Source organism: Macrotis lagotis, chromosome X (genome assembly GCF_037893015.1).
Source record: "Macrotis lagotis isolate mMagLag1 chromosome X, bilby.v1.9.chrom.fasta, whole genome shotgun sequence".
NCBI classification, from domain to species: Eukaryota; Metazoa; Chordata; class Mammalia; order Peramelemorphia; family Peramelidae; genus Macrotis; species Macrotis lagotis.
This window is the reverse complement of record NC_133666.1, coordinates 176,628,519-176,655,885: the sequence shown is the minus strand read 5'-3', so window position 1 is coordinate 176,655,885 and position 27,367 is coordinate 176,628,519. Positions and strand designations below refer to the sequence as shown.

The window sequence follows — 27,367 nt, the reverse complement described above, 5'->3', positions numbered from 1 at the left end:
AAATCAGGAAGAAATATAACTTCTAAAAAAAAGCCAAAAATTAAAAGAAAATGTGAAATATCTCAAAGGAAAATCAACTGACCTATAAAACAGATCCAAGAGAAATAATTTAAAAATTATTGGGCTATCTGAAAGCCACAATCAGGAAAAGAGGCTAGACTTCATTTTTGAAGAAACAATACAGCAAAATTGCCTTGAGATTCTAGAAGCAGAAGGTAAAATAGAAATTGAGGGAATTCACCAGTCACCTCCTGAAAGAGATCCCAAAAGAAAAACTTCCAGGAATATTATAGCAAAATTCCAAAATTCCCAAATCAAAGAGAAAATTCTAAAAGCTGGCAGCAACAAACAATTCAACCAACTGGAAAAGGAGTTGTAAAAGATAAAGGAAGAAAAATCTTCTCTAAAAAAATGGAATTGATGGAAACTAATGACCTCATGAGACAACAAAATTGTGTTAAACAAAACCAAAAGATTGAAAAAATAGAAAAAAATGGAAATACCTCATCAGCAAAACCACTGAACTCAAGAATCAATCAATAAGGGAGAATCTGAGAATTATAGGCCTTCCTGAACAAACTAAAGAGAAAAAAGTCTGCACTTAATATTACAAGATTTAGTGATGGAAAATTGCCCTGATATCATGGAACCAGAGGGCAAAATAGTTATTGAAAGAATACATCTATCCCCTCCATAAATAGATCCTAAATGAAAACACCAAGGAATGTTGTGGCCAAATTCCAGGACTATCAGATAAAAGAAAAAAATCCTTCAAGCAGCCAGAAAGAAAAAAAATTAAGTATCAGGGAGCCACAGTAAGGATTACACAGGAGCTGGCCACAGCAACATTAAGGGATCGAAGGGCCTGGAATGATATTCTGAAGAGAAAGGGAGCTTGGAATGCATCCCAGAATCCACTACCCAGCAAAGCTGAACCTTCTCTTCCAGGGGAAAAAGATGGATATTTAATGAAATGGGAGACTTCCAAGAATTCATAATGAAAATTTCAGACCAGAGTTAAATTGAAAATTTGGACATCAAACAGGAAGCTCAAGAGACACATGAAAAGGTAAAAAAAACAAAAAAAAACTGCTATACAATAAGATAAAACTGGCTATATACCCACTTGGGAGAAAGAGTCTCATAACTCTTGAGACTTGTAACTCTATTAGAGAGAATACACAAAGCCAGAAGTGATGGGTATTCATAACTTTTCTGTGACTCAGATAGAATGATTCAACAACAATACCTCCTTACAAAGGGGGTGCAGTAAGGAAAAGGGAGGTTGGAGGGAGACTGAATAGAGTAAATCTCATTACATCAAGAGGTACAAAAGACCTTTTGTAATTGAGGGGAGGAAGGGAAGAGGTGAGAACCACCTGAATTTTCATCTCATCAGACTTGGCTTAAATTTAATTTAGACACACTTAATCAAGTTCAGAATCTTATTTTACCTTTCAAGCATTAAAGAGGGGGAAGGGAGGGGGGACAGGGAGGGGGAGAAAAAGGGGAACTAACAGAAGGAAGGGAAGAAGGGGAAAAGGGAAAGGGGGAAAAATTAAGAGGGCAAACACACTGAAGGTGGCAGTATTCAGGAACAAAACACTGTGGGGTATGGATAAAGGGAAAAGGGGGAAAATACAAACAGAAGGAAGATAGCAAGAAGGACAATAAAGAGTTAGTAATTTTAACTTTGAATGTAAATGGGATGAACTCTCCCTTAAAACATAAGCAGATAGGAGAGTGGATTAAAAAACAGAATCCTACAATATGCTGCTTACAAGAAACTCATTTGAAGCAGAAAGATATAAAGTAAAGGTAAAAGGTTGGAGAAAATATATTTTACTTCAGCTGAAGTGAAAAAAAAGCAAGGGTAGCAATCCTTATCTCAGACAAAGAGACTGCAAAAATAGATAGCATTAAAAGAGATAAGGAAGAAAATTATATCCTCCTAAAAGGTACCATAGACAATAAAGTAATTTCAGTGCTAAATATGTACACATCCAATGGAACCACATGCAAATTCTTAGAGAAGTTGAAAGAGCTACAGAAAGATATAAACAGCAAAACTCTACTAGTGGGAGACCTCAACCTCCTGCTCTCAGATCTAGATAAGTCAAATCATAAAATAAACAAGAAGAAAGTCAAGAGGGGTAAATAGATTATTAGAAACCCTAGATAGAGAGACCTATGGAGGAAACTGAATGGAGATAGAAAGGAATATACTTTTTTTCCTGAAGTACATGGCACTTACACAAAAATTGGCCATATGCTAGGACATAAAAACCTAATGATCAATTGCAGAAAGGCAGAAATAGTGAATACATCATTCTCAGATCATAATGCAATAAAAATCATATGCAATACTGGGCCAGGGAGATATGACCCAGAATTAATTAGAAACTGAATAACCTCATTTTATTTGGTTTTTTTTAGGGGTTTTTTTGTAAGGCAAACGGGGTTAAGTGGCTTGCCCGAGGCCACACAGCTAGGTAATTATTAAGTGTCTGAGACCAGATTTGAACCCAGGTACTCCTGACTCCAGGGCCAGTGCTTTATCCACTACGCCACTTAGCTGCCCCCATAACCTCATTTTAAAAAATGAGTGAATCAAGCAACAACTTATAGAAAGAATTAATTATTTCATCCTAGATAATGACAATAATGATACAATATACCAAAACCTATGGAATACATTCAAGGCAGCTGTCAGGGGATATATTAGATCTTTAAATGCTTACATGAATAAATTAGAGAAAGAAGAAAGCAATGAACTAAATATGCAACTAAAAAATTAGAGAAAGAACAAATTAAAACACCAAATTAAATAACAAATTAGAAATTCTAAAAATTAAAGGAGAAATTAATGAAACTGAAAGAAAGAAAACTATTGAACTAATAAATAAAACCAAGAGCTGACTTCATGAAAAAAACAATAAAATTTATAGACCTCTGGTCAATTAGATTAAAAAAAAGAGAGAAGAAAACCAAATTGCTAGTATCATAAATGAAAAAGGTGAACTCACCACGAATGAGGAAGAAATTAAAGTAATAATTCAGAATCATTTTGCCCAACACTATGCCAATAAATTTGACAATCTAAGTGAAATGGATTTATAAAAATATATTTGCTCAGATTAAATGAAGAGGAAATTAAAAACTTAAATAACCCTATCTCAGAAAAAAAAATTCAACAAGCCATTATTGAACTCCCTAAGAAAAAATCTCCAGGGCCAGATGGATTCACAAGTGAATTCTACCAAATATTTAAGGAACAATTGTTTCCAATTCTATATAAACTCTTTTGAAAAATAGGTGAAGATGGAACTCTGCCTAACTGTTTGTATGACACCAGTATGGTGCTGATACCTAAACCAGGAAGAGTTAAAACCTAGAAAGAAAATTATAGACCTATCTCCCTGATGAATATAGATGCAAAAATCTTAAATAAAATCTTAGCAAAGTGATTACAACAAGTTATCATGAGGATAATACACTATGATCAAGTAGGATTTATCCCAGGAATGCAGGGTTGGTTCAATATTAGAAAAACCATTGGTATAATTAATTATATCAATAACATACCTATCAGAAATCATATGATCATAACAACATATGCTGAAAAAGCCTTTGATAAAATATAGCACCCATTCCTACTAAAAACACTAGAGAGTGTAGTAATAAATGGGCTGTTCCTTAGAATAATAAGCAGTATCTATCTGAAACCATCAACAATTATTATATTCAATGGCCATAGGCTTGAGGCATTCCCAGAAAAATCAGGTGTGAAACAAGGCTGCCCATTATCACCACTAAAATTCAATATTGTATTAGAAATGTTAGCCTCAGCAATAAGAAAAGAAAAAGAAATTGAAGGAATTAAAATAGGGAAGGAGGAAACAAAACTTTCACTCTTTGAAGATGACATGATAGCATACCTAGAGAATCCCTAAAAGTCATCTAAAAAACTACTAGAAATAATTAGTAACTTTAGCAAAGTAACAGGGTATAAAATAAACCCTCATAATCCTCAACATTCCTATATATGACTAGCAACATGCAGCAGAAAGAGGTAGAAAGAGAAATCCCATTCAAAGAAACCTCAGACAAAATAAAATACCTGGGAGTTCACGTACCAAGGAAGACTCAAAAACTTTTTGAAAACAATTATAAAACTACTCATGTAATAAAATCAGATTGAAGTACCTGGGCAAACATCAACTGCTCATGAATAGGTGGAACTAAAATAATAAAAATGACAATTCTACCAAAACTAAACTACTTGTTCAGTGCCCTACTAATCAAATTTCCAAAAAATTACTTTTATGAGTTCAAGAAAGTTGTAAGTAAATTTATATGAAGAAATAAGACATCAAGAATTTCCAGAGATTCTATTTTAAAAAGTGCAAAAGAAGGTGGCTTGGCCTTACCAGATCTAAAATTATATTATAAAGCATCGGTCCTCAAAACTGTCTGGTATTGGCTAAGAAATAGAGTAGTGGACCAGTTGAAAAGACTAGGTGCAATAGCATGAAATTTTTATAGCAATATGCTGTTTTCAAAACCCAAAGAGTCTGACTATTGGGATAAAAACTCTCTCTTCAATAAAAACTGTTGGGGAAATTGGAAATTAGTATGGAAGAAACTTAGATTAGACTGACACTTCACACCCTATACCAAGATAAGATCGAAATGGATACAGGATTTAGACCTAAAAAACAATATTATAAGCAAACTAGAAGATCAAGGAGTAGTTTACCTGTCAGATCTATGGAAGGGGAAACAGTTTATGAGCAAGGAAGAGATAGAGAACATCATTCAAAACAAACTAGATAATTTTGACTACATTAAATTAAAAAACATTTGCACAGATAAAATCACTGTAACCAAGATCAAAAGAAATGTAGTAAATTGGGAAACAATTTTTGCAACTAGTATTTCAGATAAAGGATTCATTTCTAAAATATACAGAGAACTGAGTAAAATTTTCACAAAAAATAAACAAGCCATTCCCCAATTGACAAATGGTCAAAGGATATGTAAAGGCAATTTACAGCTAAGGAAATCAAAGCAATCCATAGCCATATGAAAAATTGCTCCAAATTATTACTTATTAGAGAAATGCAAATTAAAGCATCTCTGAGGTACCATTTCACATTTCTCTGGCCAATATGACCAGAAAGGATAATGATCAATGTTGGAAGGGATGCAGGAAATCTGGGGCACTATCATTGTTGGTGGAGCTGTGAATTCATCCAACCATTCTGGAGAGCAATTTGGAATTAAGCCAAAAAAAAGGACAACAAAAATGTGCATACTCTTTGTCCCAGCAATAGCACTACTGGTTCTATACCCTGAAGAGATGATGAAGAAGGGTAAAAACATCACTTGTACACAAATATTTATAGTAGCCCTGCTTGTGGTGACAAAAAATTTGGAAATTAAGTGAATGTCCTTTAATTGGGGAATGGCTTAACAAACTGTAGTATATGTGTATCATGGAACACTATTGTTCTATTAGAAACCAGGAGGAATGGGAATTCAGGGAAGCCTGGAGAGATTTGCATGAACTGATGCTGAGTGAGATGAGCAGAACCAGAAAAACATTGTACACCCTAGCAACAACATGGGTGTAACAATCAACCCTGGTGGACTTGCTCATCTCTTCCATGCAACAACCAGGGACAATTTTGAGCTATCTGCAATGGAGAATACCATCTGTATCCAGAGAAAGAATTGTGGATTTTGAACAAAGACCAAAGATTATTACCATCAAATTAGAAAAAAAGGCATTATATTATAATGTAATTTTGCATCTCATACTTTATATTTCTTCCTTAAGGATATGATTTCTCTGTCTTCACATTCAGTTGAGACAATGCATAACATGGAACCAATGTAAACACTAACAGAATGCCTTCTGTAGGAGGTGGGGGTAGAGAAGCAAGAACGGGAGAAAAATTTTTAAACTCAAAATAAATAAAATCTTTCTTTAAAAAGGAAGAAGAAGCTAAGAAATTTCATGTAAGAGTCAAGAAAAAAACTTTTTCAATGGAGTCGGGGGTAGGCAAGGGGAATGAGTGAGCCTTAGTTTTCTCATCAGAAATGGCTCAGAGAGGAAACAATACACACACTTAATAGGGTGAGGAAATCTATCTTATCCTAGAGAAAAAGAGCAGAAAGGGATAGGATAAGGCAGAATGGGGGGAGGGGAAGGGAGGGATAAGTGATTGAAGAGAGGGAAGATTGAGGGACAGGATACTCAGAAACAACACACTTTTGGACAGGTCCAGGATGAAAGAAGAGAGAGAATAGAATAAATGAGAGTGGGGAGAAATAGAGTGGAGGTACAGCTAGTAGGAGAAATACTGAAGCAACTTCTGTGGTGGACTTATGATAAAGAAAGAAAATCACCCCAGAAACAGAGCCATTGGAATCTGAACACAGAATGAAATACATTTTTTTCTCTTTCTCTCACTATTCTTGAGGTTTCTCATCTGGGGGGAGGGAAGTGTGGTTTATGTTTACTCTTATAACAAAATTATTGTAATAATAGTAATAATAAATTAAAGTTCACTTTCAAAAAAAAAGAAACCAAGAGGGGATGGGAATTCAGAGAAGCCTGGAAAGACTTGCACAAACTGATGCCAAGTGAGATGAGCAGAAGCAGAACAATGTACACTATAACAGAAACATAGGGCTGATGATCAACCTTAATGGACTTGCTCATTTCATCAGTGCAATAATCAGGGACAATTTTAGGGTCTCTGCGATAGAGAATACCAACTGTATCCAAAGAAAGAACTGTGGAGTTTAAACAAAGATCAAGACTATTCACTTCAATTTTTTAAAATGTTATCATATATTGTATAATTTTGCTATATCTTATATTTTATTTTTTCCTTAAGGATGTTTTCTCTTTCAACACATTCAATTGTATCAATGAAAATATATACCTGGGAATGGAAACAATGTAAAGACTATCAGGCTGCTTTCTGTGGGGGCTGGGGAGAGGTGGAATTAAGATTGGGGGGGTTGCAAAATTCAATAAATAAATGAATGCATGAATGAATAAGCAAATGAATGACTGAATGAATGAACAAACGAACGAACGAACAAACGAACAAACGAACAAATAGATAGATAGATAGATAGATAGATAGATAGATAGATAGATAGATAGATAGATAGATAAATGAATGAAAAGAAAGCTAAGATCATCCATCACCTCCAACACTGTCCTTCCTGGGTGGTAGATGGCGTTGGAGATACCAAAGGTCACATCAGCTTGAAATGATTCAACAGGGAAGTCTGCTTCCTATGCCATTTGAGAATCTTAAGAGTCTTGGAGTGTAGGCACATACAGTAAAATGTTTATGCTTAATCTTGAGACTGTGACTAATGATGGGATTGACACACTCAATGACTCTAGAAAGTTGATAAATTATTCTAAGTCACTTTTCAAATTTGGGAACTGTGATTGGCACAATCATTTTTCTATGCTGTGCATAACAACTAATGTGGATAATTGCTAATAAAAATTGAAGGAAAGTTATTAAGAAAATAATATAAATGCTTGAAATTGCAAAAATTGAATGTGCCAATGTTGAGGACTGACTGTACTTAATACTATGGAAGCATAAATTAACTAATTAAACTAATTAAAAAGCAGAGAAAAATAAAAGTGCTTCCTAATTCTGGAAACCCCCCCCCAAAATCAATATTCTGTATGTAATAAAACAGGGTATAATACAAAACAACTATCAGTTCCAATCATACTTTTACATTTTTGTTAAAAAACCTTTATTCTCCCTCTAAAAAATTCAGGAATAGGAAAGGTATTCAAAAGAGATAGATTCTAGCCTTTACCTGACTAAAAATTACCCCTAAATTATACCCATGATGTGGTCAAAAGACCACTACCAAAGGTAAATCTACCACCTTGGGAATTAACCTACCCCACTTTGGGATAGTCCTAATTCAACTCAATTCAATTCAATAAATATATATTATGCAATTAATTTTTGCATGTTAAATGGGAAAAAATGGCCCTGTGAATCAAAATCAACAATTTTTTGAGACTTTTTCCCTTTATCTTTTGGGATTCTTTACCAATTTTTTTCTCCCTTGGAATTCTCAGCAGAAATCAAATGGGGTTTCTCTTCTCCCCAAACCCAAGTGGTTGGTAGTTTTATAGCATAAGTACATGGGAGAAGAGACATATATATGCCCACTTAGACAAATCAGAGGTTCTATCTTGAGCTCCTGACGGTTTTCATTTGCCTTTCTGTTCCTTTCCTTAGGTAAAGATTGACAATTAGCCAATGTCCAGTTTGGGTTTTAACAACATGAAGAAAAAATTCCTGGATTCTAAGTATAAGTTCCAGCTGGTCAGATCTATTGCCAAATCATGATAGTTCTCAAGGAAGAGATGATGCCACTTCCCTACCACAATCATCACCTAGTTGAAGTCTTGCCCCATTAGCTAAATCAAGACTTTGTGAGTTGCTTGCTCAGAGAGAGCATATTAAAGGTGAATATGAAATATTTATTCAGCACTCTCACAATGCTGCTTTTATCTTTCAGGATACATAATGGGTCTATGTATTCTGAAACTGTTTACCATTCAACCTTCACATTTTGTGCAGTTTCTATGGTGAAATAAATAAATCACTGTACATAGTAGGTACCCATGTTTTATGAGTACCTTTGCTAGAAGGGAACTTGTTACTCCAATTTGGGGGAGAATCTAAACATGAGCTATACCTAAACAATGTTTCAGAGATTTCCTTAGAATTATTTCTTTTTCTTTCTTCAGAATTTCTTTCTTGGTATCTTCCAATCTATTCTGGGTTAATTTTTCTTATAGAATTTCAACCCATCCATTTTATTCTGTGTCCTTCAAAATCTACTTGTCATTATGCATTAAGCTCTCTCCTTTTAAATCTAAACCTGTATTTTATAAATCAAAAATTGAACCTTTACACATTTGTAACTGTGTCTTTCATCTCAACCAATTTTCTTGAACTCTACTGTGTCACTTTAATTAGAAAGATTACCTCTTCTTCCTCTCAATTATTGTAAGAAAAAGATAAGAACAAGGTATAACCACTGATCCTAGGAAATGTTTGACATTAAATAATAGTTAGAATTTTCTAAGAATCTTATAAAAACATTAAAAATATACAAGCAGAAATCAGATTTTTGAAAAAAATTATCTTAAACATCTTATTATCCATTCACTATATTGCCCAAGGTACATATGAGAAATTGAATAGCATATGATTTTAAATTTTAGATTCCTTTTCTTCCACATTTAAATGTCAGTCTGAGCCTTTTGTTAGAAATGTTTTCTAAATTATTCTGTCAAAGACCGGCTAAAACATTTGAAGGGTAATTCAAGGTTTTAAAATATCAGGAGTAAGGAACAACATAGGTTACATTTCCTCTAAGGAGGAAACATTTTAAGGTTTGGTATTACATTCTCAGTAAACATCACAAAATCCCTCTTAGCTAAGACACAGAAAGCAGTGTTTTCTCTCATTGTCTAACCAAAAAAAAAAAAAAAAAAAAAACCAGACGTTTAGAGAAATTAAGTGGTTTCCTGAAGAGGTGGAAATGCTAAGAACAGACTTAGATTTCATTCCTATTATTAAATGAGGAATCATGTTCATTTTTGTTCTTGCTATTTTCCTTTAAATTAAACAGATCAGAAAACCCATAAAAATACAATTATTTCAATAGATTCAAAAAAAGTCATTGATAAAATGTAATACCATTTATGATTTCTAAAGGCAAAACATAAAAAACTTTTTTTCTGGTATGTGATCAAAAAAGATTTCTTTGAAAATGAGTTACTGAGGCGGCTAGGTGGCACAGTGGATAGAGCACTGGCCCTGGAATCAGGAGTACCTGAGTTCAAATCCAGCCTCAGACACATCATAATTACCTAGCTGTGTGGCTAGGTCAAGCTAATGTATTAAAGATGACTTATAATTTATAATTTTTTGAATGTTAAACTAAAAAAGTCAGTGACTGTAGAATCACATAAATAACATGATAAATATGCTGATAATATAATGTGATAGAAAGGATAACCAAATTATCCATGGGAAACATAAAAAGTTTTTAAAAAGTAAAGGGGACTTTTAATGTCAAGTCTCAAGATAATCATTAGAATTATCTTGTACAAGTGCTGGCTAAAAACTGAAAAAGAGGTAATTGAAACAGAATAAATAATTCAGACTGAGAATTAAAGTTATGTAATAGTTTGATAAATTCAAAATCATATAATACTAAGGAAATGGATCTTTATATACTGGAAGTTCTTGGGAAAATTGGATTGTTGTATAAAAATGGAATATGGGTCACATATAAAACCATATACTATATTAACTCTCAAGCAGAAAAATGATCTAAATATAAAAAGTAACATTAGGAAAATAGAAGAAAATGCAATGACATGCCTATCACACTGTGGAAAGGAGGAAAGTATTGAAAACAGGTTTAAGGAGAAATATAGTAAATTCTGTTTTGGATATAAGTCTAAGATGACTAAGGAACATCAAGCTAGAGTTCTACAGTTAGCTGTCAATAAGAAACTGGAGTTCATGAAAGGGATAAGTAATGTTTGTATAAGTAGATGTATATATATATATATACATATATATATATATGTATATGTGTGTATATTATGTATAGGTATATGTATATGTTTTATATATAATATATTTATTACCTATCATGTTTTAATATATTTTAATATATTAATATATTTTATATTATTATTTTAATATATTTTAATATATAATATGTTTTAATATAAATATAGGTACAAATAAAGTTTATCCATATCTGGGAACAATCCCAACAGATATAATCATTGAATTAGTGGAAGTTGACAGCATTACTAAGGTAAAAATTGTAAATGGAGGCAAGAAGACTATCTACATCAGGGGATTTTATAATACCAACATTTAAAAATCAAAGGATAAGTAATGGCATAGTATGTGACATTGAATCAGTCAAGAACAGAGTCAAGAGATGAAAAGAAAGGAGAAATTATTTAAAAGAAGATAGAAAACACTACTGAAATTTAGAGAGGTCAGATAGGATGAGGACTCAATAAGTACCATGGGATTTAACATTTGAGTTCATTGGTAACCTTATCAAATTTGACCCAGTATTCTATCCTGGGAACATCTTTTTGAACTCTGAATCTACCACCTAGCATGTTGGGTATTTTTGGTAGTTTTATGTGATATTTAAATTTGATAAACATGCCACTAAAAATGCTGAACACCATAGATCCAAGCCCTGGGGCATGCCATTAGTTATCTCTTTCCTATTTGGCTCTTTTGGAACAATTCAACTAGTTTCAGCAAACAACTCTGAAACAATTTTAACTATGTGGGGGGAGAAAGAATGAAATCGCTGGAAGACAATCCAATAAAAATGACTTGGTTAAGTCAATATACTGAAGTTATAAATACTACCCAAATTAATTTATAATTTAATACAATATTAATTTTAAAACAATGGGTAGTTTTGTAGTGTCCTATAAAAACATGATAAATATGTTGATAATATAATATGTTTGAAAGAACACCCAAAATATCAATAAGAAATCATAAAAATTTTAAATAAGTGGAATTTTTCATTCCAGATCTCAAACTATTGCACTAATATATAGCCCAGGGTTCTCCAATGTTTCCAAAATAATAGTATGGAAAAGTATTCAAATGTTTTGCTAAAATCCAGGTAAATTACATACTCTCAGTTTTCTCCAAATTAACTTTCTTTTCATGCTGACCACAATGGATATGATTTATGCAACAATATCTATTCTTGATGAAGCCATGTAATCACCATTTTTTTCTATATGCTCATCAATAATCCCTTTAATCCTAGAAATTTGAATTTTAGCTCACTGGCCTAAAGTTCATCAATTTGGGGGTTAAATTTACCTCTTCTCCATTTACCCTTGATACATTTGTCATGCAAAAACATATCTTGATGATTCATTGAATTTAAATAAGTCCTGGACACCTTCATAAGTGCTGCAAGAAATGTCTTTGTATTAGCTGATGGATTTAATTACATCTTCAGAAGCATACTATACAAAGTCATTGAATAATTAGAATTAAAAATTCAAGCAAACTGTTAGAAGATAGTGTTTTAGGAATGTAATCAAGGTGGAACTCCTTGGTAGGGAGTTTATATGCTGCCTTGGATATTGCACTTTCATCTTCCCATTGGTATTTTAGTAACATTTCTGAATAACCAATGGTAGAATTTGCATCATGTTATATGGACAGATTGAGTTAAGATTTTGCAAAATCGAGGAAAACAACTACATCTTACCTAAGGAGAAAATATGAGTAGTCCAACAAAAGGACTTCCAGGAGCTTCAATTGATCTTGTAGATAAATGTGCTTTCTAAGATTTTTTATTGTTCTTCACTTTTCTCAAATAATCTCAATTTATTTTGAGATTTAATTTTCCTAATGGTTTGTGCTCCAAGACAGTAAAGATATATTCACCCCTCATTATCTTTCTTTCTTTGATATTCTATACATATATTTTAAAAAGCTAAGGTTTGTACCTTCCTTGTACTACTGAAGCAGTTTCTTCAAACTACTATTCCTTTTCCTTATCAGAATTATTCCTATTTCCATCTTCAAAATACATTCTCTGTAAGTTCCTATTATGTCTTCTCCTAACTTTCTTTACAGACTCTTAATCCATAATAGCCATCCTATCCTTTCACTGGACCTTCGAAATTTATATCCCTTAATCTAGAGTGTATGTAAAATATTTATAGCTTTCCTTTCCTTTTTCACATTTATTTAGTATTTTGTTTTCCCCCCAATTGCATACAATTTTCAACATTATATTTTTAAAACTTCAAGTTGCAAATTTTCTTCTTTCCTTCCACCCCACTTCTCTCATGAATAAGGTTCCAACATTCTTCAACAATTCCCCATCTTCTCTTTCACTGTAAAAGATTTTTCTGCCTCTTTTGTGAGATGATTTACCCCATTTCCATTTCCCTAACTCCCAATAAATTCCTTTCTCACAGCTAAATAATATTTTTAGATAACATTACTTCATATACAATTTACAACTGTGCCTTCTGTGTATGTATGTATACATACACACACACACACACACACACACACACACACACACACACACACACATATATATATATATTCCTGTCTACCCTAATAATGAGAAAATTTTCATGAATCACAGGTATCTCTTTCCCATGTAGGAATATGAATAGTGTAACCTTATTATTCTCTTTGCTGTTTACCTTTTATATTTGAAAGTTAAATTTTCTATTCAGCTCTGGTCTTTTCATCAAGAATGCTTGAAAAGTCTCTATTTGATTGAATGTCCATTCTCCTCCCCCCCCTCCTCTCCCCCAGAAGGATTATACTCAGTTTTGTTGGATAGATGTATTCTAGCTCCTTTGCCCTCCTGAATATTATATTCCAAGTCCAGCAATCCTATATCTTGTCTTAGCCTGACTGTGACTCTACAACACTTGAATTATTTCTTTCTGGCACCTTAAAATATTTTCTCCTTAACCTGGGAGCTCTGGAATTTGGCTATAATATTCCTGAGAGTTTTCATTCAGGGATCTCATTCAGAATCTAATCAATGGATTCTTTCATTTCTATTTTACATTCTGGTTCTAGAATATCAAAGCTGTTTTCCTTGAAATTTTCTTGAAAGATAGTACCTACACTTTTTTTTTAATCATGGCATTCAGATAGGTCAATTTTTTTTTAATTATCTCTTCTGGATCTATTTTCCAGGCCATTTGTTTTCCAGTCAGATATCTTAGAGAAATGCAAATTAAAGCATCTCTGAGGTACCATTTCACATTTCTCTGGCCAATATGACCAGAAAGGATAATGATCAATGTTGGAAGGGATGCAGGAAATCTGGGGCACTATCATTGTTGGTGGAGCTGTGAATTCATCCAACCATTCTGGAGAGCAATTTGGAATTAAGCCAAAAAAAAGGACAACAAAAATGTGCATACTCTTTGTCCCAGCAATAGCACTACTGGTTCTATACCCTGAAGAGATGATGAAGAAGGGTAAAAACATCACTTGTACACAAATATTTATAGTAGCCCTGCTTGTGGTGACAAAAAATTTGGAAATTAAGTGAATGTCCTTTAATTGGGGAATGGCTTAACAAACTGTAGTATATGTGTATCATGGAACACTATTGTTCTATTAGAAACCAGGAGGAATGGGAATTCAGGGAAGCCTGGAGAGATTTGCATGAACTGATGCTGAGTGAGATGAGCAGAACCAGAAAAACATTGTACACCCTAGCAACAACATGGGTGTAACAATCAACCCTGGTGGACTTGCTTATCTCTTCCATGCAACAACCAGGGACAATTTTGAGCTATCTGCAATGGAGAATACCATCTGTATCCAGAGAAAGAATTGTGGATTTTGAACAAAGACCAAAGATTATTACCATCAAATTAGGAAAAAAGGCATTATATTATAATGTAATTTTGCATCTCATACTTTATATTTCTTCCTTAAGGATATGATTTCTCTGTCTTCACATTCAGTTGAGACAATGCATAACATGGAACCAATGTAAACACTAACAGAATGCCTTCTGTAGGAGGTGGGGGTAGAGAAGCAAGAACGGGAGAAAAATTTTTAAACTCAAAATAAATAAAATCTTTCTTTAAAAAGGAAGAAGAAGCTAAGAAATTTCATGTAAGAGTCAAGAAAAAAACTTTTTCAATGGAGTCGGGGGTAGGCAAGGGGAATGAGTGAGCCTTAGTTTTCTCATCAGAAATGGCTCAGAGAGGAAACAATACACACACTTAATAGGGTGAGGAAATCTATCTTATCCTAGAGAAAAAGAGCAGAAAGGGATAGGATAAGGCAGAATGGGGGGAGGGGAAGGGAGGGATAAGTGATTGAAGAGAGGGAAGATTGAGGGACAGGATACTCAGAAACAACACACTTTTGGACAGGTCCAGGATGAAAGAAGAGAGAGAATAGAATAAATGAGAGTGGGGAGAAATAGAGTGGAGGTACAGCTAGTAGGAGAAATACTGAAGCAACTTCTGTGGTGGACTTATGATAAAGAAAGAAAATCACCCCAGAAACAGAGCCATTGGAATCTGAACACAGAATGAAATACATTTTTTTCTCTTTCTCTCACTATCCTTGAGGTTTCTCATCTGGGGGGAGGGAAGTGTGGTTTATGTTTACTCTTATAACAAAATTATTGTAATAATAGTAATAATAAATTAAAGTTCACTTTCAAAAAAAAAGAAACCAAGAGGGGATGGGAATTCAGAGAAGCCTGGAAAGACTTGCACAAACTGATGCCAAGTGAGATGAGCAGAAGCAGAACAATGTACACCATAACAGAAACATAGGGCTGATGATCAACCTTAATGGACTTGCTCATTTCATCAGTGCAATAATCAGGGACAATTTTAGGGTCTCTGTGATAGAGAATACCAACTGTATCCAAAGAAAGAACTGTGGAGTTTAAACAAAGATCAAGACTATTCACTTCAATTTTTTAAAATGTTATCATATATTGTATAATTTTGCTATATCTTATATTTTATTTTTTCCTTAAGGATGTTTTCTCTTTCAACACATTCAATTGTATCAATGAAAATATATACCTGGGAATGGAAACAATGTAAAGACTATCAGGCTGCTTTCTGTGGGGGCTGGGGAGAGGTGGAATTAAGATTGGGGGGGTTGCAAAATTCAATAAATAAATGAATGCATGAATGAATAAGCAAATGAATGACTGAATGAATGAACAAACGAACGAACGAACAAACGAACAAACGAACAAATAGATAGATAGATAGATAGATAGATAGATAGATAGATAGATAGATAAATGAATGAAAAGAAAGCTAAGATAATCCATCACCTCCAACACTGTCCTTCCTGGGTGGTAGATGGCGTTGGAGATACCAAAGGTCACATCAGCTTGAAATGATTCAACAGGGAAGTCTGCTTCCTATGCCATTTGAGAATCTTAAGAGTCTTGGAGTGTAGGCACATACAGTAAAATGTTTATGCTTAATCTTGAGACTGTGACTAATGATGGGATTGACACACTCAATGACTCTAGAAAGTTGATAAATTATTCTAAGTCACTTTTCAAATTTGGGAACTGTGATTGGCACAATCATTTTTCTATGCTGTGCATAACAACTAATGTGGATAATTGCTAATAAAAATTGAAGGAAAGTTATTAAGAAAATAATATAAATGCTTGAAATTGCAAAAATTGAATGTGCCAATGTTGAGGACTGACTGTACTTAATACTATGGAAGCATAAATTAACTAATTAAACTAATTAAAAAGCAGAGAAAAATAAAAGTGCTTCCTAATTCTGGAAACCCCCCCCCAAAATCAATATTCTGTATGTAATAAAACAGGGTATAATACAAAACAACTATCAGTTCCAATCATACTTTTACATTTTTGTTAAAAAACCTTTATTCTCCCTCTAAAAAATTCAGGAATAGGAAAGGTATTCAAAAGAGATAGATTCTAGCCTTTACCTGACTAAAAATTACCCCTAAATTATACCCATGATGTGGTCAAAAGACCACTACCAAAGGTAAATCTACCACCTTGGGAATTAACCTATCCCACTTTGGGATAGTCCTAATTCAACTCAATTCAATTCAATAAATATATATTATGCAATTAATTTTTGCATGTTAAATGGGAAAAAAATGGCTCTGTGAATCAAAATCAACAATTTTTTGAGACTTTTTCCCTTTATCTTTTGGGATTCTTTACCAATTTTTTTCTCCCTTGGAATTCTCAGCAGAAATCAAATGGGGTTTCTCTTCTCCCCAAACCCAAGTGGTTGGTAGTTTTATAGCATAAGTACATGGGAGAAGAGACATATATATGCCCACTTAGACAAATCAGAGGTTCTATCTTGAGCTCCTGACGGTTTTCATTTGCCTTTCTGTTTCTTTCCTTAGGTAAAGATTGACAATTAGCCAATGTCCAGTTTGGGTTTTAACAACATGAAGAAAAAATTCCTGGATTCTAAGTATAAGTTCCAGCTGGTCAGATCTATTGCCAAATCATGATAGTTCTCAAGGAAGAGATGATGCCACTTCCCTACCACAATCATCACCTAGTTGAAGTCTTGCCCCATTAGCTAAATCAAGACTTTGTGAGTTGCTTGCTCAGAGAGAGCATATTAAAGGTGAATATGAAATATTTATTCAGCACTCTCACAATGCTGCTTTTATCTTTCAGGATACATAATGGGTCTATGTATTCTGAAACTGTTTACCATTCAACCTTCACATTTTGTGCAGTTTCTATGGTGAAATAAATAAATCACTGTACATAGTAGGTACCCATGTTTTATGAGTACCTTTGCTAGAAGGGAACTTGTTACTCCAATTTGGGGGAGAATCTAAACATGAGCTATACCTAAACAATGTTTCAGAGATTTCCTTAGAATTATTTCTTTTTCTTTCTTCAGAATTTCTTTCTTGGTATCTTCCAATCTATTCTGGGTTAATTTTTCTTATAGAATTTCAACCCATCCATTTTATTCTGTGTCCTTCAAAATCTACTTGTCATTATGCATTAAGCTCTCTCCTTTTAAATCTAAACCTGTATTTTATAAATCAAAAATTGAACCTTTACACATTTGTAACTGTGTCTTTCATCTCAACCAATTTTCTTGAACTCTACTGTGTCACTTTAATTAGAAAGATTACCTCTTCTTCCTCTCAATTATTGTAAGAAAAAGATAAGAACAAGGTATAACCACTGATCCTAGGAAATGTTTGACATTAAATAATAGTTAGAATTTTCTAAGAATCTTATAAAAACATTAAAAATATACAAGCAGAAATCAGATTTTTGAAAAAAATTATCTTAAACATCTTATTATCCATTCACTATATTGCCCAAGGTACATATGAGAAATTGAATAGCATATGATTTTAAATTTTAGATTCCTTTTCTTCCACATTTAAATGTCAGTCTGAGCCTTTTGTTAGAAATGTTTTCTAAATTATTCTGTCAAAGACCGGCTAAAACATTTGAAGGGTAATTCAAGGTTTTAAAATATCAGGAGTAAGGAACAACATAGGTTACATTTCCTCTAAGGAGGAAACATTTTAAGGTTTGGTATTACATTCTCAGTAAACATCACAAAATCCCTCTTAGCTAAGACACAGAAAGCAGTGTTTTCTCTCATTGTCTAACCAAAAAAAAAAAAAAAACAGACGTTTAGAGAAATTAAGTGGTTTCCTGAAGAGGTGGAAATGCTAAGAACAGACTTAGATTTCATTCCTATTATTAAATGAGGAATCATGTTCATTTTTGTTCTTGCTATTTTCCTTTAAATTAAACAGATCAGAAAACCCATAAAAATACAATTATTTCAATAGATTCAAAAAAAGTCATTGATAAAATGTAATACCATTTATGATTTCTAAAGGCAAAACATAAAAAACTTTTTTTCTGGTATGTGATCAAAAAAGATTTCTTTGAAAATGAGTTACTGAGGCGGCTAGGTGGCACAGTGGATAGAGCACTGGCCCTGGAATCAGGAGTACCTGAGTTCAAATCCAGCCTCAGACACATCATAATTACCTAGCTGTGTGGCCTTGGACAAGCCACTTAACCCCATGGCCTAGCAAAAAAAAAAAAAATGAGTTACTGTTATTTTAATGAAGAAACATTAGACTCCTAACAATGGGGGGTCAGTAAAAAAGAACTTTCAACTCTCAATATTAATATTTGACATTTAAAAAAATACTAAGTAAAACAATATGGAAAGGAAAAAATTAAGGACCTAAGGCAGGCAAAAACTGAACTTAAAATTTTATTAAAAGTGATAAAATATTATTTAAAAATATAAGACAACAAGAAATAAATGGCTTCAGCAAGATAATGGAATTTAAGGAAAATATTCAGCCACCAGTATTTTCTATATTTTTAACAATAATCAGAAGAAATTGCTAGAAAATATTATGATAATAAATACAAATTTCACAAATTTGTGCAATAACCTACCAAGATATATAAATGATATATTAAAAACAACTCTGAAACAATTTTAACAGATGAGGGGAAGAAAGTAAGGAATAATTCATTCAAAAAATATGCAATGAAAATGATTAGGTCAAGCTAATGTATTAAAGATGACTTATAATTTATAATTTTTTGAATGTTAAACTAAAAAAGTCAGTGACTGTAGAATCACATAAATAACATGATAAATATGCTGATAATATAATGTGATAGAAAGGATAACCAAATTATCCATGGGAAACATAAAAAGTTTTTAAAAAGTAAAGGGGACTTTTAATGTCAAGTCTCAAGATAATCATTAGAATTATCTTGTACAAGTGCTGGCTAAAAACTGAAAAAGAGGTAATTGAAACAGAATAAATAATTCAGACTGAGAATTAAAGTTATGTAATAGTTTGATAAATTCAAAATCATATAATACTAAGGAAATGGATCTTTATATACTGGAAGTTCTTGGGAAAATTGGATTGTTGTATAAAAATGGAATATGGGTCACATATAAAACCATATACTATATTAACTCTCAAGCGGAAAAATGATCTAAATATAAAAAGTAACATTAGGAAAATAGAAGAAAATGCAATGACATGCCTATCACACTGTGGAAAGGAGGAAAGTATTGAAAACAGGTTTAAGGAGAAATATAGTAAATTCTGTTTTGGATATAAGTCTAAGATGACTAAGGAACATCAAGCTAGAGTTCTACAGTTAGCTGTCAATAAGAAACTGGAGTTCATGAAAGGGATAAGTAATGTTTGTATAAGTAGATGTATATATATATATATATATATATATATATATATATATATATATATGTATATGTGTGTATATTATGTATAGGTATATGTATATGTTTTATATATAATATATTTATTACCTATCATGTTTTAATATATTTTAATATATTAATATATTTTAATATATTAATATATTTTATATTATTATTTTAATATATTTTAATATATAATATGTTTTAATATAAATATAGGTACAAATAAAGTTTATCCATATCTGGGAACAATCCCAACAGATATAATCATTGAATTAGTGGAAGTTGACAGCATTACTAAGGTAAAAATTGTAAATGGAGCAAGAAGACTATCTACATCAGGGGATTTTATAATACCAACATTTAAAAATCAAAGGATAAGTAATGGCATAGTATGTGACATTGAATCAGTCAAGAACAGAGTCAAGAGATGAAAAGAAAGGAGAAATTATTTAAAAGAAGATAGAAAACACTACTGAAATTTAGAGAGAGGTCAGATAGGATGAGGACTCAATAAGTACCATGGGATTTAACATTTGAGTTCATTGGTAACCTTATCAAATTTGACCCAGTATTCTATCCTGGGAACATCTTTTTGAACTCTGAATCTACCACCTAGCATGTTGGGTATTTTTGGTAGTTTTATGTGATATTTAAATTTGATAAACATGCCACTAAAAATGCTGAACACCATAGATCCAAGCCCTGGGGCATGCCATTAGTTATCTCTTTCCTATTTGGCTCGGTTTTTTTTGTAAGGCAAACGGGGTTAAGTGGCTTGCCCGAGGCCACACAGCTAGGTAATTATTAAGTGTCTGAGACCGGATTTGAACCCAGGTACTCCTGACTCCAGGGCCAGTGCTTTATCCACTACACCACTTAGCTGCCCCCATAACCTCATTTTAAAAAATGAGTGAATCAAGCAACAACTTATAGAAAGAATTAATTATTTCATCCTATATAATGACAATAATGATACAATATACCAAAACCTATGGAATACATTCAAGGCAGCTGTCAGGGGATATATTAGATCTTTAAATGCTTACATGAATAAATTAGAGAAAGAAGAAAGCAATGAACTAAATATGCAACTAAAAAATTAGAGAAAGAACAAATTAAAACACCAAATTAAATAACAAATTAGAAATTCTAAAAATTAAAGGAGAAATTAATGAAACTGAAAGAAAGAAAACTATTGAACTAATAAATAAAACCAAGAGCTGACTTCATGAAAAAAACAATAAAATTTATAGACCTCTGGTCAATTAGATTAAAAAAAAGAGAGAAGAAAACCAAATTGCTAGTATCATAAATGAAAAAGGTGAACTCACCACGAATGAGGAAGAAATTAAAGTAATAATTCAGAATCATTTTGCCCAACACTATGCCAATAAATTTGACAATCTAAGTGAAATGGATTTATAAAAATATATTTGCTCAGATTAAATGAAGAGGAAATTAAAAACTTAAATAACCCTATCTCAGAAAAAAAATTCAACAAGCCATTATTGAACTCCCTAAGAAAAAATCTCCAGGGCCAGATGGATTCACAAGTGAATTCTACCAAATATTTAAGGAACAATTGTTTCCAATTCTATATAAACTCTTTTAAAAAATAGGTGAAGATGGAACTCTGCCTAACTGTTTGTATGACACCAGTATGGTGCTGATACCTAAACCAGGAAAAGTTAAAACCTAGAAAGAAAATTATAGACCTATCTCCCTGATGAATATAGATGCAAAAATCTTAAATAAAATCTTAGCAAAGTGATTACAACAAGTTATCATGAGGATAATACACTATGATCAAGTAGGATTTATCCCAGGAATGCAGGGTTGGTTCAATATTAGAAAAACCATTGGTATAATTAATTATATCAATAACATACCTATCAGAAATCATATGATCATAACAACATATGCTGAAAAAAGCCTTTGATAAAATATAGCACCCATTCCTACTAAAAACACTAGAGAGTGTAGTAATAAATGGGCTGTTCCTTAGAATAATAAGCAGTATCTATCTGAAACCATCAACAATTATTATATTCAATGGCCATAGGCTTGAGGCATTCCCAGTAAAATCAGGTGTGAAACAAGGCTGCCCATTATCACCACTAAAATTCAATATTGTATTAGAAATGTTAGCCTCAGCAATAAGAAAAGAAAAAGAAATTGAAGGAATTAAAATAGGGAAGGAGGAAACAAAACTTTCACTCTTTGAAGATGACATGATAGCATACCTAGAGAATCCCTAAAAGTCATCTAAAACACTACTAGAAATAATTAGTAACTTTAGCAAAGTAACAGGGTATAAAATAAACCCTCATAATCCTCAACATTCCTATATATGACTAGCAACATGCAGCAGAAAGAGGTAGAAAGAGAAATCCCATTCAAAGAAACCTCAGACAAAATAAAATACCTGGGAGTTCACGTACCAAGGAAGACTCAAAAACTTTTTGAAAACAATTATAAAACTACTCATGTAATAAAATCAGATTGAAGTACCTGGGCAAACATCAACTGCTCATGAATAGGTGGAACTAAAATAATAAAAATGACAATTCTACCAAAACTAAACTACTTGTTCAGTGCCCTACTAATCAAATTTCCAAAAAATTACTTTTATGAGTTCAAGAAAGTTGTAAGTAAATTTATATGAAGAAATAAGACATCAAGAATTTCCAGAGATTCTATTTTAAAAAGTGCAAAAGAAGGTGGCTTGGCCTTACCAGATCTAAAATTATATTATAAAGCATCGGTCCTCAAAACTGTCTGGTATTGGCTAAGAAATAGAGTAGTGGACCAGTTGAAAAGACTAGGTGCAATAGCATGAAATTTTTATAGCAATATGCTGTTTTCAAAACCCAAAGAGTCTGACTATTGGGATAAAAACTCTCTCTTCAATAAAAACTGTTGGGGAAATTGGAAATTAGTATGGAAGAAACTTAGATTAGACCGACACTTCACACCCTATACCAAGATAAGATCGAAATGGATACAGGATTTAGACCTAAAAAACAATATTATAAGCAAACTAGAAGATGAAGGAGTAGTTTACCTGTCAGATCTATGGAAGGGGAAACAGTTTATGAGCAAGGAAGAGATAGAGAACATCATTCAAAACAAACTAGATAATTTTGACTACATTAAATTAAAAAACATTTGCACAGATAAAATCACTGTAACCAAGATCAAAAGAAATGTAGTAAATTGGGAAACAATTTTTGCAACTAGTATTTCAGATAAAGGATTCATTTCTAAAATATACAGAGAACTGAGTAAAATTTTCACAAAAAATAAACAAGCCATTCCCCAATTGACAAATGGTCAAAGGATATGTAAAGGCAATTTACAGCTAAGGAAATCAAAGCAATCCATAGCCATATGAAAAATTGCTCCAAATTATTGCTTATTAGAGAAATGCAAATTAAAGCATCTCTGAGGTACCATTTCACATTTCTCTGGCCAATATGACCAGAAAGGATAATGATCAATGTTGGAAGGGATGCAGGAAATCTGGGGCACTATCATTGTTGGTGGAGCTGTGAATTCATCCAACCATTCTGGAGAGCAATTTGGAATTAAGCCAAAAAAAAGGACAACAAAAATGTGCATACTCTTTGTCCCAGCAATAGCACTACTGGTTCTATACCCTGAAGAGATGATGAAGAAGGGTAAAAACATCACTTGTACACAAATATTTATAGTAGCCCTGCTTGTGGTGACAAAAAATTTGGAAATTAAGTGAATGTCCTTTAATTGGGGAATGGCTTAACAAACTGTAGTATATGTGTATCATGGAACACTATTGTTCTATTAGAAACCAGGAGGAATGGGAATTCAGGGAAGCCTGGAGAGATTTGCATGAACTGATGCTGAGTGAGATGAGCAGAACCAGAAAAACATTGTACACCCTAGCAACAACATGGGTGTAACAATCAACCCTGGTGGACTTGCTTATCTCTTCCATGCAACAACCAGGGACAATTTTGAGCTATCTGCAATGGAGAATACCATCTGTATCCAGAGAAAGAATTGTGGATTTTGAACAAAGACCAAAGATTATTACCATCAAATTAGGAAAAAAGGCATTATATTATAATGTAATTTTGCATCTCATACTTTATATTTCTTCCTTAAGGATATGATTTCTCTGTCTTCACATTCAGTTGAGACAATGCATAACATGGAACCAATGTAAACACTAACAGAATGCCTTCTGTAGGAGGTGGGGGTAGAGAAGCAAGAACGGGAGAAAAATTTTTAAACTCAAAATAAATAAAATCTTTCTTTAAAAAGGAAGAAGAAGCTAAGAAATTTCATGTAAGAGTCAAGAAAAAAACTTTTTCAATGGAGTCGGGGGTAGGCAAGGGGAATGAGTGAGCCTTAGTTTTCTCATCAGAAATGGCTCAGAGAGGAAACAATACACACACTTAATAGGGTGAGGAAATCTATCTTATCCTAGAGAAAAAGAGCAGAAAGGGATAGGATAAGGCAGAATGGGGGGAGGGGAAGGGAGGGATAAGTGATTGAAGAGAGGGAAGATTGAGGGACAGGATACTCAGAAACAACACACTTTTGGACAGGTCCAGGATGAAAGAAGAGAGAGAATAGAATAAATGAGAGTGGGGAGAAATAGAGTGGAGGTACAGCTAGTAGGAGAAATACTGAAGCAACTTCTGTGGTGGACTTATGATAAAGAAAGAAAATCACCCCAGAAACAGAGCCATTGGAATCTGAACACAGAATGAAATACATTTTTTTCTCTTTCTCTCACTATCCTTGAGGTTTCTCATCTGGGGGGAGGGAAGTGTGGTTTATGTTTACTCTTATAACAAAATTATTGTAATAATAGTAATAATAAATTAAAGTTCACTTTCAAAAAAAAAGAAACCAAGAGGGGATGGGAATTCAGAGAAGCCTGGAAAGACTTGCACAAACTGATGCCAAGTGAGATGAGCAGAAGCAGAACAATGTACACCATAACAGAAACATAGGGCTGATGATCAACCTTAATGGACTTGCTCATTTCATCAGTGCAATAATCAGGGACAATTTTAGGGTCTCTGTGATAGAGAATACCAACTGTATCCAAAGAAAGAACTGTGGAGTTTAAACAAAGATCAAGACTATTCACTTCAATTTTTTAAAATGTTATCATATATTGTATAATTTTGCTATATCTTATATTTTATTTTTTCCTTAAGGATGTTTTCTCTTTCAACACATTCAATTGTATCAATGAAAATATATACCTGGGAATGGAAACAATGTAAAGACTATCAGGCTGCTTTCTGTGGGGGCTGGGGAGAGGTGGAATTAAGATTGGGGGGGTTGCAAAATTCAATAAATAAATGAATGCATGAATGAATAAGCAAATGAATGACTGAATGAATGAACAAACGAACGAACGAACAAACGAACAAACGAACAAATAGATAGATAGATAGATAGATAGATAGATAGATAGATAGATAGATAAATGAATGAAAAGAAAGCTAAGATAATCCATCACCTCCAACACTGTCCTTCCTGGGTGGTAGATGGCGTTGGAGATACCAAAGGTCACATCAGCTTGAAATGATTCAACAGGGAAGTCTGCTTCCTATGCCATTTGAGAATCTTAAGAGTCTTGGAGTGTAGGCACATACAGTAAAATGTTTATGCTTAATCTTGAGACTGTGACTAATGATGGGATTGACACACTCAATGACTCTAGAAAGTTGATAAATTATTCTAAGTCACTTTTCAAATTTGGGAACTGTGATTGGCACAATCATTTTTCTATGCTGTGCATAACAACTAATGTGGATAATTGCTAATAAAAATTGAAGGAAAGTTATTAAGAAAATAATATAAATGCTTGAAATTGCAAAAATTGAATGTGCCAATGTTGAGGACTGACTGTACTTAATACTATGGAAGCATAAATTAACTAATTAAACTAATTAAAAAGCAGAGAAAAATAAAAGTGCTTCCTAATTCTGGAAACCCCCCCCCAAAATCAATATTCTGTATGTAATAAAACAGGGTATAATACAAAACAACTATCAGTTCCAATCATACTTTTACATTTTTGTTAAAAAACCTTTATTCTCCCTCTAAAAAATTCAGGAATAGGAAAGGTATTCAAAAGAGATAGATTCTAGCCTTTACCTGACTAAAAATTACCCCTAAATTATACCCATGATGTGGTCAAAAGACCACTACCAAAGGTAAATCTACCACCTTGGGAATTAACCTATCCCACTTTGGGATAGTCCTAATTCAACTCAATTCAATTCAATAAATATATATTATGCAATTAATTTTTGCATGTTAAATGGGAAAAAAATGGCTCTGTGAATCAAAATCAACAATTTTTTGAGACTTTTTCCCTTTATCTTTTGGGATTCTTTACCAATTTTTTTCTCCCTTGGAATTCTCAGCAGAAATCAAATGGGGTTTCTCTTCTCCCCAAACCCAAGTGGTTGGTAGTTTTATAGCATAAGTACATGGGAGAAGAGACATATATATGCCCACTTAGACAAATCAGAGGTTCTATCTTGAGCTCCTGACGGTTTTCATTTGCCTTTCTGTTTCTTTCCTTAGGTAAAGATTGACAATTAGCCAATGTCCAGTTTGGGTTTTAACAACATGAAGAAAAAATTCCTGGATTCTAAGTATAAGTTCCAGCTGGTCAGATCTATTGCCAAATCATGATAGTTCTCAAGGAAGAGATGATGCCACTTCCCTACCACAATCATCACCTAGTTGAAGTCTTGCCCCATTAGCTAAATCAAGACTTTGTGAGTTGCTTGCTCAGAGAGAGCATATTAAAGGTGAATATGAAATATTTATTCAGCACTCTCACAATGCTGCTTTTATCTTTCAGGATACATAATGGGTCTATGTATTCTGAAACTGTTTACCATTCAACCTTCACATTTTGTGCAGTTTCTATGGTGAAATAAATAAATCACTGTACATAGTAGGTACCCATGTTTTATGAGTACCTTTGCTAGAAGGGAACTTGTTACTCCAATTTGGGGGAGAATCTAAACATGAGCTATACCTAAACAATGTTTCAGAGATTTCCTTAGAATTATTTCTTTTTCTTTCTTCAGAATTTCTTTCTTGGTATCTTCCAATCTATTCTGGGTTAATTTTTCTTATAGAATTTCAACCCATCCATTTTATTCTGTGTCCTTCAAAATCTACTTGTCATTATGCATTAAGCTCTCTCCTTTTAAATCTAAACCTGTATTTTATAAATCAAAAATTGAACCTTTACACATTTGTAACTGTGTCTTTCATCTCAACCAATTTTCTTGAACTCTACTGTGTCACTTTAATTAGAAAGATTACCTCTTCTTCCTCTCAATTATTGTAAGAAAAAGATAAGAACAAGGTATAACCACTGATCCTAGGAAATGTTTGACATTAAATAATAGTTAGAATTTTCTAAGAATCTTATAAAAACATTAAAAATATACAAGC

At 32.9% G+C, this 27,367-nt stretch overlaps 1 protein-coding gene across 2 annotated transcripts in view; it reads right to left on the bottom strand.

Annotated features, from left to right (window-relative positions):
• Positions 1 to 27,367, bottom strand: part of LRRC2 (leucine rich repeat containing 2) — a 214,793-nt gene that overhangs the window by 44,913 nt on the left and 142,513 nt on the right. The window lies entirely within an intron of this gene.